The following is a 10,702-nucleotide window of genomic DNA, read 5'->3' as shown; positions in this document are numbered from 1 at the left end:
TTTTCATCTTTGATACTGTCAATTTGGTTTTCTTCTTTCCTTTTTTTATTAGATTGACTAGTACTTTGTCTATTTTATCTGTTTTTTCAAAGTACCAACTTCTAATCTTATTTATTAATTCAATAGTTCTTTTACTTTCGATTTTATTAATTTCTCCCTTGATTTTTAGTATTTCTAATTTAGTTTTCATCTGGGGATTTTTAATTTGCTCACTTTCTAATTTTTTGAGTTGCATGCCCAATTCATTGATCTCTGCCCTCCTTAATTTGTTAATATATGCACTCAAGGATATAAATTTCCCCCTGAGTACTGCCTTGGCTGCATCCCACAGAGTTTGGTAGGATGTCTCATCATTGTCATTTTCTTCAATGAAATTATTGATTGTTTCTATGATTCCTTCTTTGACAAATTGGTTTTGGAGAATCATATTATTTAATTTCCAATTAGTTTTTGATTTTCCTGTCCAGGTGCCCTTACTAATTATTATTTTTATTGCATTATGATCTGAGAAGGTTACATTTATTATTTCTGCTCTTTTGCATTTGTTTGCAATGGTTCTATGCCCTATAACATGGTTAATCTTTGTGAATGTGCCATGTGCAGCTGAGAAGAAGGTGTATTCCTTTTTGTCCCTCTTTATTTTTCTCCACATATCAATTAAATCCAATTTTTCTAGGACTTCATTCACCTCTCTTACCTCTTTCTTATTTATTTTTCGGTTTGATTTATCTAGATCTGAAAGAGGAATATTTAGATCTCCCACTAGTATGGTTTTACTATCTGTTTCCTTCTTGAGCTCTGCCAGTTTCTCCTTTATGAATTTGGATGCTATGCCACTTGGTGCATATATATTGAGCAGTGTTATTTCCTCATTGTTTATACTGCCTTTAATCAGGATGTAATGACCTTCCCTGTCTTTTTTAATCATATCTATTTTTACTTTGGCTTTGCCAGAAGTCATAATAGCCACTCCTGCCTTCTTTTTCTCATTTGATGCCCAAAAGGTTTTGCTCAAACCCTGAACCTTAAACTTGTGTATGTCCACCCGTCTCATATGTGTTTCTTGTAGACAACATATGGTAGGATTTTGGTATCTAATCCACTCTGCTATTTGCTTCTGTTTTATGGGCGAGTTCATCCCATTCACATTCAGAGTTATAATCATCAGTTGTGCTTTTGCTGACATTTTTGTTTCCTCCCCTATTCCTACCCCTTTTCCTTAAACTATATCCTTTAAAACCAGTGGTTTGCTATTAAGACCTTATCCCTTATCCCCACCCTTGACTGACTTCCCTTCCTACCCCCTCCCTTATTTCCCCCCCTTTTTGTTTCTAATGGCCTTATGAATTCCCTCCCCCTTCTCCTCCCCTCCCTTTTTTTTGACCTACCCACTCCCCTGTTTCCTTTGATTTATCCCCTGTGACTTTCTCAGAAGGGTTATATAAGAGTTTTAAGTCCCAATGGATAGTATAGCTACTCTTCCCTCTCCGGGTTGATTACACTGAGAGTAAGGTTTGATTATTACCTCTTAATACTCTCTTCCTCTCCTACTTATAATAGTATTTGTCCTCTCTCCTTCCCATACCCTCTTTGTGTGTAATAGAATATCCTATTTTCTTATTCACTCAAGTTTCTCTTGGTGTCCCCTGCTATTCACCCCCTCTTTCCCATCCCCCATGTCATCTTAGATTATTTAGTGTTCCACCCTCACCCTGTGAATTATTCTTCTGATTACTATAATAGTGGATACTATAATAGTGAATAGAGTTCACTACAGAGAATTATACATAACATTTCTCTACATAGGAATACATATAATTAGATGTTACTGAGGCCCTTAGAAAGGCAAATTTAAAAATTATAAGTTTTCTTTCTTTCCCCTCTGTTTCTTATTTACCTTTTCATGTTTCTCTCGATTTTTGTGGTTGGATATCAAACTTTCCATTTAGCCCTGGTCTTTTCTGTGCAAATACTAGGAATTCTTCAATTTTGTTGAATGCCCATACTTTCCCCTGGAAATATATATAGTCAATTTTGATGGGTAGTTAATCTGTGGTTGCAGGCCCAGCTCTCTTGCCTTTCTGAATATTGTATTCCAAACCTTAAGGTCTTTTAGCGTGGAGGCTGTCAGATCCTGTGTGATCCTTATTGGTGCTCCTTGATATTTGAATTGTCTCTTTCTGGCTTCTTGTAAGATTTTTTCTTTTGCTTGAAAGCTTTTGAATTTGGCAATAATATTTCTAACTGTTTTCTTCTCTGGATCGAATGTAGTGGGTGTTCTATGAATCCTTTCAATTTCTATATTGCCCTGTTGTTGTAAGACTTCAGGGCAATTTTGCTGAATAATTTCTTTTAGTACGGAGTCCAGGTTTCTATTAATTTCTGGTTTTTCTGGAAGACCAATTATTCTCAAATTGTCTCTTCTAGACCGGTTTTCTTGGTCTGTCACTCTCTCATTGAGATATTTCATATTTCCTTCTATTTTTTCAGTCTTTTGACTTTGTTTTATTTGTTCTTGTTGTCTTGAGAGATCATTAGCTTCTAATTGCTCAATTCTAGCCTTTAGGGACTGGTTTTCGGCTCTAAACTTTTCGTTTTCAGCTATGATCTTTTCAATCTGGTCATTTCTGGTCTTCAATTTGCTTATCAGTTCATTTGATTTCTGAGCCTCACTTTCCAATTGCATGATTCTACCTTTTAAACTGTTATTTTCTTGCCAGATCTCTTCCATCTTCCTCAGAATCTCAGTTTTGAACTCTTCCATAGCTTGTGACCCGTTTTCCTTATTTGAGGAGGGTCCGGATGCTTGTTTGTTCTCCTCCTCTGTTTGCTCGGTTGTCTGAATTTTCTTTGTGTAAAAGTTGTCGAGTGTTAAAGACTTCTTTTTCTTGTTGTTTAGCTTTCTCTTCTGAACTTCCTGAGTCTGGGTAGCCATCTTTAGCCCAGCAGCTTCTCAGCTTTATCCTTGCCGCGGTCTTTTGGCTTCTGAGGTCTGAGTTCTGGTTTTTTCCAAGGTCAAGCCCCCTGGTGGACCCCCTTGCTTGATCCTCTGCTGGAGGTTCCTTTACAAGTCTCAGGGCGCTGCTTCCACAGTTGTATACCTGTCTGCACTGGTTCCCCACTCAGGGTTTCAGAGCTTTGGCTCTTGGTTGTGTCTGCCTCCACCCACGCCTCCGCCCGCACCTACGCTCTCCTGCGCTCAAATTTCAGGTGCATTCTTTGGCTTATTGGGGTCCCAAATCTTGCTGCTCTCAGGAACAGGCCCTGTAGCTGCCAATGACTTGATGGGTGCCCCAAACTTGCTCTATTTCTTTTTAACTGGCTTTGGTGCTATAGGTGGTGTGTGTGGAGGGGGTGGGGGTGGGGTGGTTGCTCAGCCCGGGATTTAGTGAGAGCTCTTTCACCCCTTTATAGCATGGAAATGTCCTGATTCCACGTACCTTCCACGCTGCACCCTGTTGTGGGGTTCCTCCATTTGTCTGGACTTGTTTTTATGTCCCTTTGAGGAGTTTTGTGTGTTTTGGTCAGGAGAGGTTAAGAGCTGCTTTTTACTCTGCCGCCATCTTAACCCGGAACCTCCCCTCCATGTATTTTTTTACACTGATTCCCTGGATATACTTTATCATTAATTGCTCCAGATGAATTTTATTATTATTTGGTCTAGTTCTATAGAGTAATTTTTTGTAATTTAATTGTAATGACACTGAGTAAATAAATTAACCTAGGTAGTATTGCCATTAATAAAAAATATTGATTTGAGCAATCCATGAGCAATTAATATTTCTCCAATTCATTAGATTTGTTTTTATTTTGATGAAGAATGACTTGAAATTATGTTTATATATTTCTCTGAGTGTGGCTGGGCAGAGACTCTTAAGCATTTCATACTCTCTGCAGAATTTTCTCATATAGATAACAATTTAACCTTATTGAATCCTTTATGATTTCCCTTTGATATTTTGTCTTATTTCTGATTCTCTTGAGTCTTGTGTTATAATGTCAAATTTTCTATTTAGCCCTGGTCTTTTCTTGAAAGTCTTAAAAATGTTCTATTTCATCAAATATCAAAATTTCCCCTGAAGGATTATATTCAATTTTCCCAGATAGGATATTCTTAGTTGTAATCCTAGCCCATCATAATCTCATGTTCCGTGCTCTCCAATCCTTTTATTGAATTTACTGAATTTTGTATGATTATGACAGTGGCTCTGTGATATTTTAATTTTTTCTTTCTGGCTTCTTGCAATATTTTCTCCTTGACATGAAAGCCCTGAAACTTGGCTATTATATTCCTAGGAGTTTTCATTTTGGGATCTCTTTGAAGAGGTTATTGGTGGATTCTTTCAATTTTGTCAAGGCCTAAAAATTAATTCCTTGCTAATGCCTCTTATTTTTTTTGATTTATCATGTTCCTAAGGCCCAGATATAGCAGTTCCATGCCCAAATCTAACTGCTGAGTATATTTCACCCAATCAGGATGTGCTGTGAACTTGGCATAAGAACACTCAGTCTTTTACATGTGCACACTCAGGGTGAACTCTGTTACTATCAATCTATTACTGTCAAAACCATGGACCTGAACTATAGGTCAACTGAGACCAACCGTGTCAGCCCTGAGTAATGCAAAACACCTGTGGGAACCACATTCCAGCAAACACAATTCTATCATAGACTCTCAGTCACCAACAAAACTAATTGTCTCCCTCTTTGACACTGGACAAATCCTAGAAATAAACTCTGATGCTGTACAAACTCTATCTTGCCACTAAAAACTTTATTATTGTTGAAGCTATACCTTCTTTGTCTTGTCACAACTCTATGTATCAAAGCTATACCTTTGCATTTGGGGTTATAGTTTAGTAAGAGTCTTTCCCCATCATACCACTATTCATACTTACCCTTTAACAGAATGAAACCTTTAAACACTTAATGTGTACTTCAGATTATTCTCATGTTCCAGTTGAGTGGATGATTGACAATTTCTATTTTGCCCTCTCTTTATCTGAAATTTGTTATTCTCCATCCCTACAATACACTTTAAATACATATTTAATTTGGCATAAATTTCAAAATTTCACCTCAAAACTTATTATAACCCTTTTAGACATAATAAATGTTAAATCTCCCTCATGTAACATGACCCAAACTAACAAAGATAAATGAGTAGGCTTCAACTTTTTTAGTGGCTGAAAATGTTTGTGTGGCCAACATGAAGATATAAATTTATTTGAACTTAGTAAATCTGTCCTTCATACACTGGATAAGTACATAGTCAACTGGATGTCTATAAATACAGTTTTTTTTTTAGTTTGGTAGAACTTGCCAGTGTTTGTGATCTATTGTCAAAGACTTTGAGAAGTTAGGATGCCCTCCATGAAATCATGAAGTATAATCCTAGGGTTTTAGTGAAGAGCAAGGTATTTAGTGTAAAAAGTATTAGTACTATTTTACAAGTGAGAAAACTGAGCCAGAGGGACATAACCAAAGTCATGCAGCATTTCAAAGGAGAGCCAAATTCAGCTCTTCTAACTTCAGAAGTAATGTCCTTTTCACCATCATACTTACTTCCTCCTAAAAATTATCCTAACCTCCTCCAATCCGTTGGGATTGTTGTTGAGCATTTTATTGGCAAGCACAGACCATAGCCTCTTTTATTAACCAAAAGAATAAAAAATAGCCATTAATATTGTAAATCAGGCTTGGATACACTAAAATAAAACAAACACACAACAAGAAAGGTAAAAGTTCACCACACCTAAACATTCTCCTCTACTCTTTTGGGAGCTGATGAAAAGCAGGTACCCTATTTTATTTCCTGTGATCATAGGAATTATATCTGGACAAGGCATTAAAGATCATCTAGTCCAACCCCCTTATTTTATAGATGAAGAAATAAAGCAACCAAGATTGGAAAATGACAGGGAATTTGCTCATGGCCACAAATGTAGTAAGTAGCTAAACTGAGATTAAACTCAGATCTTGTCTCTAAAATCAAAGATCATTTAACTTTATCTAGATCTATAGTCCTTTGTATACAGAAAGTATTCATAAACTACTACATTGGGATGAATTCAGTTAGTCAATAAACATTTATATATCACCCACTATGTGCTAGACACTATACTAAGAGCTGGTGATACATGTACATAGAAGAATGATATTCTTTCCCTTCAAGGAGTTTATAAATTAAATAGATAGAGGCAATATACAAAAGCAATATTAAAAGAGGGAAAGGAATGAAGGGAAGATACCTAGTGCACTGGCATTATGGATTCTAGTCCAAAGGACAGAAGCTGCATGGGAAATGAAATAATGATTTACTTAGGAGCAATGTTTTTTTAAGCTTCTAAAGCTTGTATTAAATATCTTAAACATATGTATTATTAAGCTAACAAAAAAACAAAACAATATTTTAACCAACAGCTCTTAAATTTCAAAAAATGTTGCTGTTGGGTTAATTTCTCCCAGTACAAGCACCAAGTTCAATCCTCTGTCCAAGTTACCTCTCACTCGTCAGTTAATACAAGGGAAGATGAGCCCTTCACCCTTTCAATTAAATTGGGAGAGAATCCTAATGAGATAAATATAACATGTTGACAAAATCTTAGAGGATGAAGAGATTCTAGATAATGAAGTTCCTGAAGACATGGTAGATTCCAAAGTAGTACTGCCAGTAAATAAGTAATTCAAGTGAGATAAAACTTATAAGGGATAATTGTAAAGCCTCACATTTGGGTTGAAAAATTAACTTCACAGATATAAGACAAAGTAAGGTATGATATTATCTTTGCCCATAGTGATTCCTTTAATTTTTTCTTTTCTTATTATTAATGGTATGAACTTCCTTGTTTCACACCTGATATTATTGTAAAGGCTTCCAGCTTCTCTCCATTACTGATAATACTGGCTAATGGTTTTAGGTAAATGCTTCATATCATTTTAAGAAAAGCTCCATTTATACCTGTGCTTTCCAGTGCTTTTAATAAGAATGAATATTGCATTTTGTCATTCTTTTTTCTACATCAATTGAAATAATCATATTTTTTAAAACATTTGTTATTCATATAAATTATTTTGATAGTTTTCCTTATATTAAACCATCCATGCATTCCTGGTATAAATCCTTCTTGTTCACAATATATTATCTTTGTGACATATTGTATTTTCCTAGATAGTATTGTGGTTAGAATTTTTGTACTCATAGTCATTAATGGGATGCTTTTACTTTTCCTCGGTTAGGCATGAGCACCAAATATTTTTCTAAAAGGAATCTGGTAGAAATCCTTCTTTATTTGTTATTTCAAATAATTTATTTAATATTGGAATTAGTTGATCCTTCAGTGTTTGGTAGAATGTACTTGTAAATCCTTCTGGTCCTGATGCTTTTTCCTTAGGAAATTCATTCATGGCTTGTTGGATTCCCTTTACTAAAATAGGTTAATTTAGGTATTGTATTTCTTGCTCTGATAGTTTGGCAGTTTATTTTTTGTAAGTATTTTATTTCTCTCTCATGGTTAAATTTGTTTTTTATAAAATTGAACAAAATAACTCCTAATAATTGCTTTAATTTCATCTTCATTGGTAGTATATTCACCCTTTTCATCTTTAATGTTAGTAATTTGGTGTTTTTTTTTATTAGATTAACCATGGTTTATCTATTTTGTTGATTTTTTGGTAAAAAAAAGACCTCAAAGATTTATTTGTTAATTAAATGGTTTTCTTACATTCAATTTTATTAACCATTAATTTCTAGGATTTCAAATTTGATGTTTAATTGTGAATTTTTTTCTAGATTTTTAAAAGATTTCATTCCCAATTTATTGACCTTTTCTTTCTCCATTTTTAATATAAGCTTTTAGAGATATAAAATTTCCTCTAATAACTGCTTTTACTACATCCCAGTAGTTTTGATATGTTGTCTAATAATTATAATTCAATTTAATGAAATCATTTATTATTTCAATAATTTGTTCTTTATCCTATTTGATTTTTAATTAGTTGCCAATTAGCTTTTACCTTTGGTTTCCAAGGTCCCCTATAATAAAAAAATTTTATTGCCAAATTATCTGAGAAGTCTAAATTTAATATTTCTGCTTTCCTACATTTAACCTACATTATTCCTACATTAAAATTAAAATTAAATTTATATTTAATCTTTGTGCTCTAATATATGGTCAATTTTTGTGAAGGTGCCACGTGTTGCTGAGAATGTATATTCTTTACAGTTCCCATTCAATATGCTCCAGATATCTTTTATATTTAACTTGTCTAAGATTCTCTAAATCTCCTTGCCTTCTTTCTTATCTATTTTTTGGAAGGACTCTTCTAGATCTGAGAAAGGGAGACTAAAGTCAACCACTATTATTGTTTTTTACATATTTCTGTCTGTAACTCATTTTGTTTTTTCTTTAAAAATTTGGATGCTATATAGATTGAAAATGGATAATGCTTCATTATCTAAGGCACATTTTAATATAACTTGGTTTACATATTTATCCCTTTTGATTATACCTATTTTAGATTTAACTTTGTCAGAGATCATTATTACTATGACTATTATCTTTGTATCAGCTGAGGCATAGTATATTCTGTTACAGTCCTTTATTTTAACTCCATATGTCTCTCATTTTAAGTGTGTTTTTTTTTTTTGTCATTACCTTTGCATGTTTCTTATAGATGTACTGAATTCTGAGTTTTTCCTCAGAAAGAGTTGAATCTCCTAGGACCACTGGTGGTGGGACTGAACCCAGGGAAGTCAAGAACTTTTGTTCCTATTTGTCCCTGGCTGCTCAGCTTCACTCCAGACTCCTGTCTGTTTTCCCTGCTTTTAGTACTGATGCTATGGAGTTATATTTGGTTATGTGGGGTGAGGGAGTTGTATTGTACCCTTTATGAGAAAGCTTTATACTCTCACCACTATCTTCCAATGATACTCTAAATATATACTTTGATATATAGCTTTCAGGGGTTCTACAATGGAGAGAATGTGTGGTTGTGCTACATATTGCATTTTCTTTTACTTGACAAGTTGACCTTGTAAGGTCTTCCTTATAGACAATTTCTTCTGGGCACTGTGCCTGAATTTTGAGAAAGTGACACCTATTCAAAAACACATCTGAGGAACAGCTCAGTCATTAACAGATAGAGAACCAGGCCTGGAGATGAGACATTGTGGGTTCAAATTTAGCCTCAGACACTTCTTAACTGTGTGCTCCTGAGCTAGTCACTTAACCCTCATTACCTAGCACTTTGTTTCTCTTTTGCTTTAGGCAGAAGGTAGGGGTTTAAAAAACACTACTACAAAGCAAAAATACATTACTGGTACGTTACTTATATCATGTTATTTATAAATGTATGCAATATATCAATATCTGTGCTTTAAAAATAGAAAAAAGTATATATTTAAGGAGGCTTTTATTATTCCTCCCATATCTTTTCTATGACGCTCTGTTTCTTGAAAGAAGTTCAAACTCAATATCTATAGAGGATAGAACAGTACTTGTATTTTGCTATACTTTATTTCATGAACTTACATATGTCAGGACACTGTTTCTCTCAGGTACACATTGATATTTTGAAAAGTCCACAGCTTCCTCAGTATGGGTTCCCCCTCTACAGATATCAATGGTAAATCTTCCAAACCTTCTTGACATGTGAAATTCTTATCTATTCCTTCCTATAATTTTCCTAAGTGGGTTCATTCGATGTACTTGATCTTTCCTCTGGGTCTTTTAATATTCTTTAGATGCTGATGCAATGTTTTTTGTCTATCTAATCCAGGAAAATGTTGAAAGTTAATCTAGAAGCTCTGAATCTTTCATATCTTTGTCTGTAGCTTTCTATTAGAGTTTTATAGGTCAGATCTCAGAGGTTGGTGATCAGTAACAAGGGAAAATTCTTAGCCAATGTATGGTCTGAGTTTATGCTGTATTCAAACAATCGCCAGACATGTAGGTCTGGAAAAACAATTTTTCCCCCTGACAACAGTTTTCTATGGAGATATGTTACAGTAGAAATCAGATCACTGTGATATTTTATCTTTGAACCTTGGATTGCTTGAAGTAAAGGGTGATAGGTTTGTTAAGCATGAAGAGAGATTGGGTGATTTAAGAGTAAAGCCCTACCTTCAGAATCATCCTTCCTTTGTGGCAATATCACTTGAATCCCAGTTGGTCCTTGACTGGAGAGTTGACAGAAAATTTTTAAACTTAGACAAAATCATCTCTGGGTAAAATTATGGCCAATTTTGTTCTCAGATATCTTACTACACCAACCAATTCCTTTTGTTCTATTGAATACCTAAGTCTGTCTAGCTATTCAGTGACAGAAAAAAGGACTGGAACACAAATCTTCTTATTGTGAGTCTAAAGTTTGTTCTGTCACAACAAATTAGCTATATAATTTTCCTTAAATATTTTAGTGTCTTATGGTTCAACTATTTTATATATCTTAGTCTTAAATAATATTAAGTAAGCTCCTTGGGATTGGGACCATGTCTCACATTCAACAGTCAAACCCTTAGAGCCTAGTAGAATGTAATTCATATAATATCTCCTCAGTAAATAATTTTTTATTTCATTGATGAATCACCTAATTTGTTGAATTTGTCTGTTTGTTTGCAACCTTTATTGTTTCTGGGTACCACAAACACTACAGAAAACAGAAGAATGAAAAGAGATGTTGCCCTCACAATCCTGATTTT

Source organism: Gracilinanus agilis, chromosome 2 (genome assembly GCF_016433145.1).
Source record: "Gracilinanus agilis isolate LMUSP501 chromosome 2, AgileGrace, whole genome shotgun sequence".
In the NCBI taxonomy this organism is placed as follows: Eukaryota; Metazoa; Chordata; class Mammalia; order Didelphimorphia; family Didelphidae; genus Gracilinanus; species Gracilinanus agilis.
The sequence above is the reverse complement of the archived record's forward strand: the minus strand, read 5'-3'. Positions refer to the sequence as shown.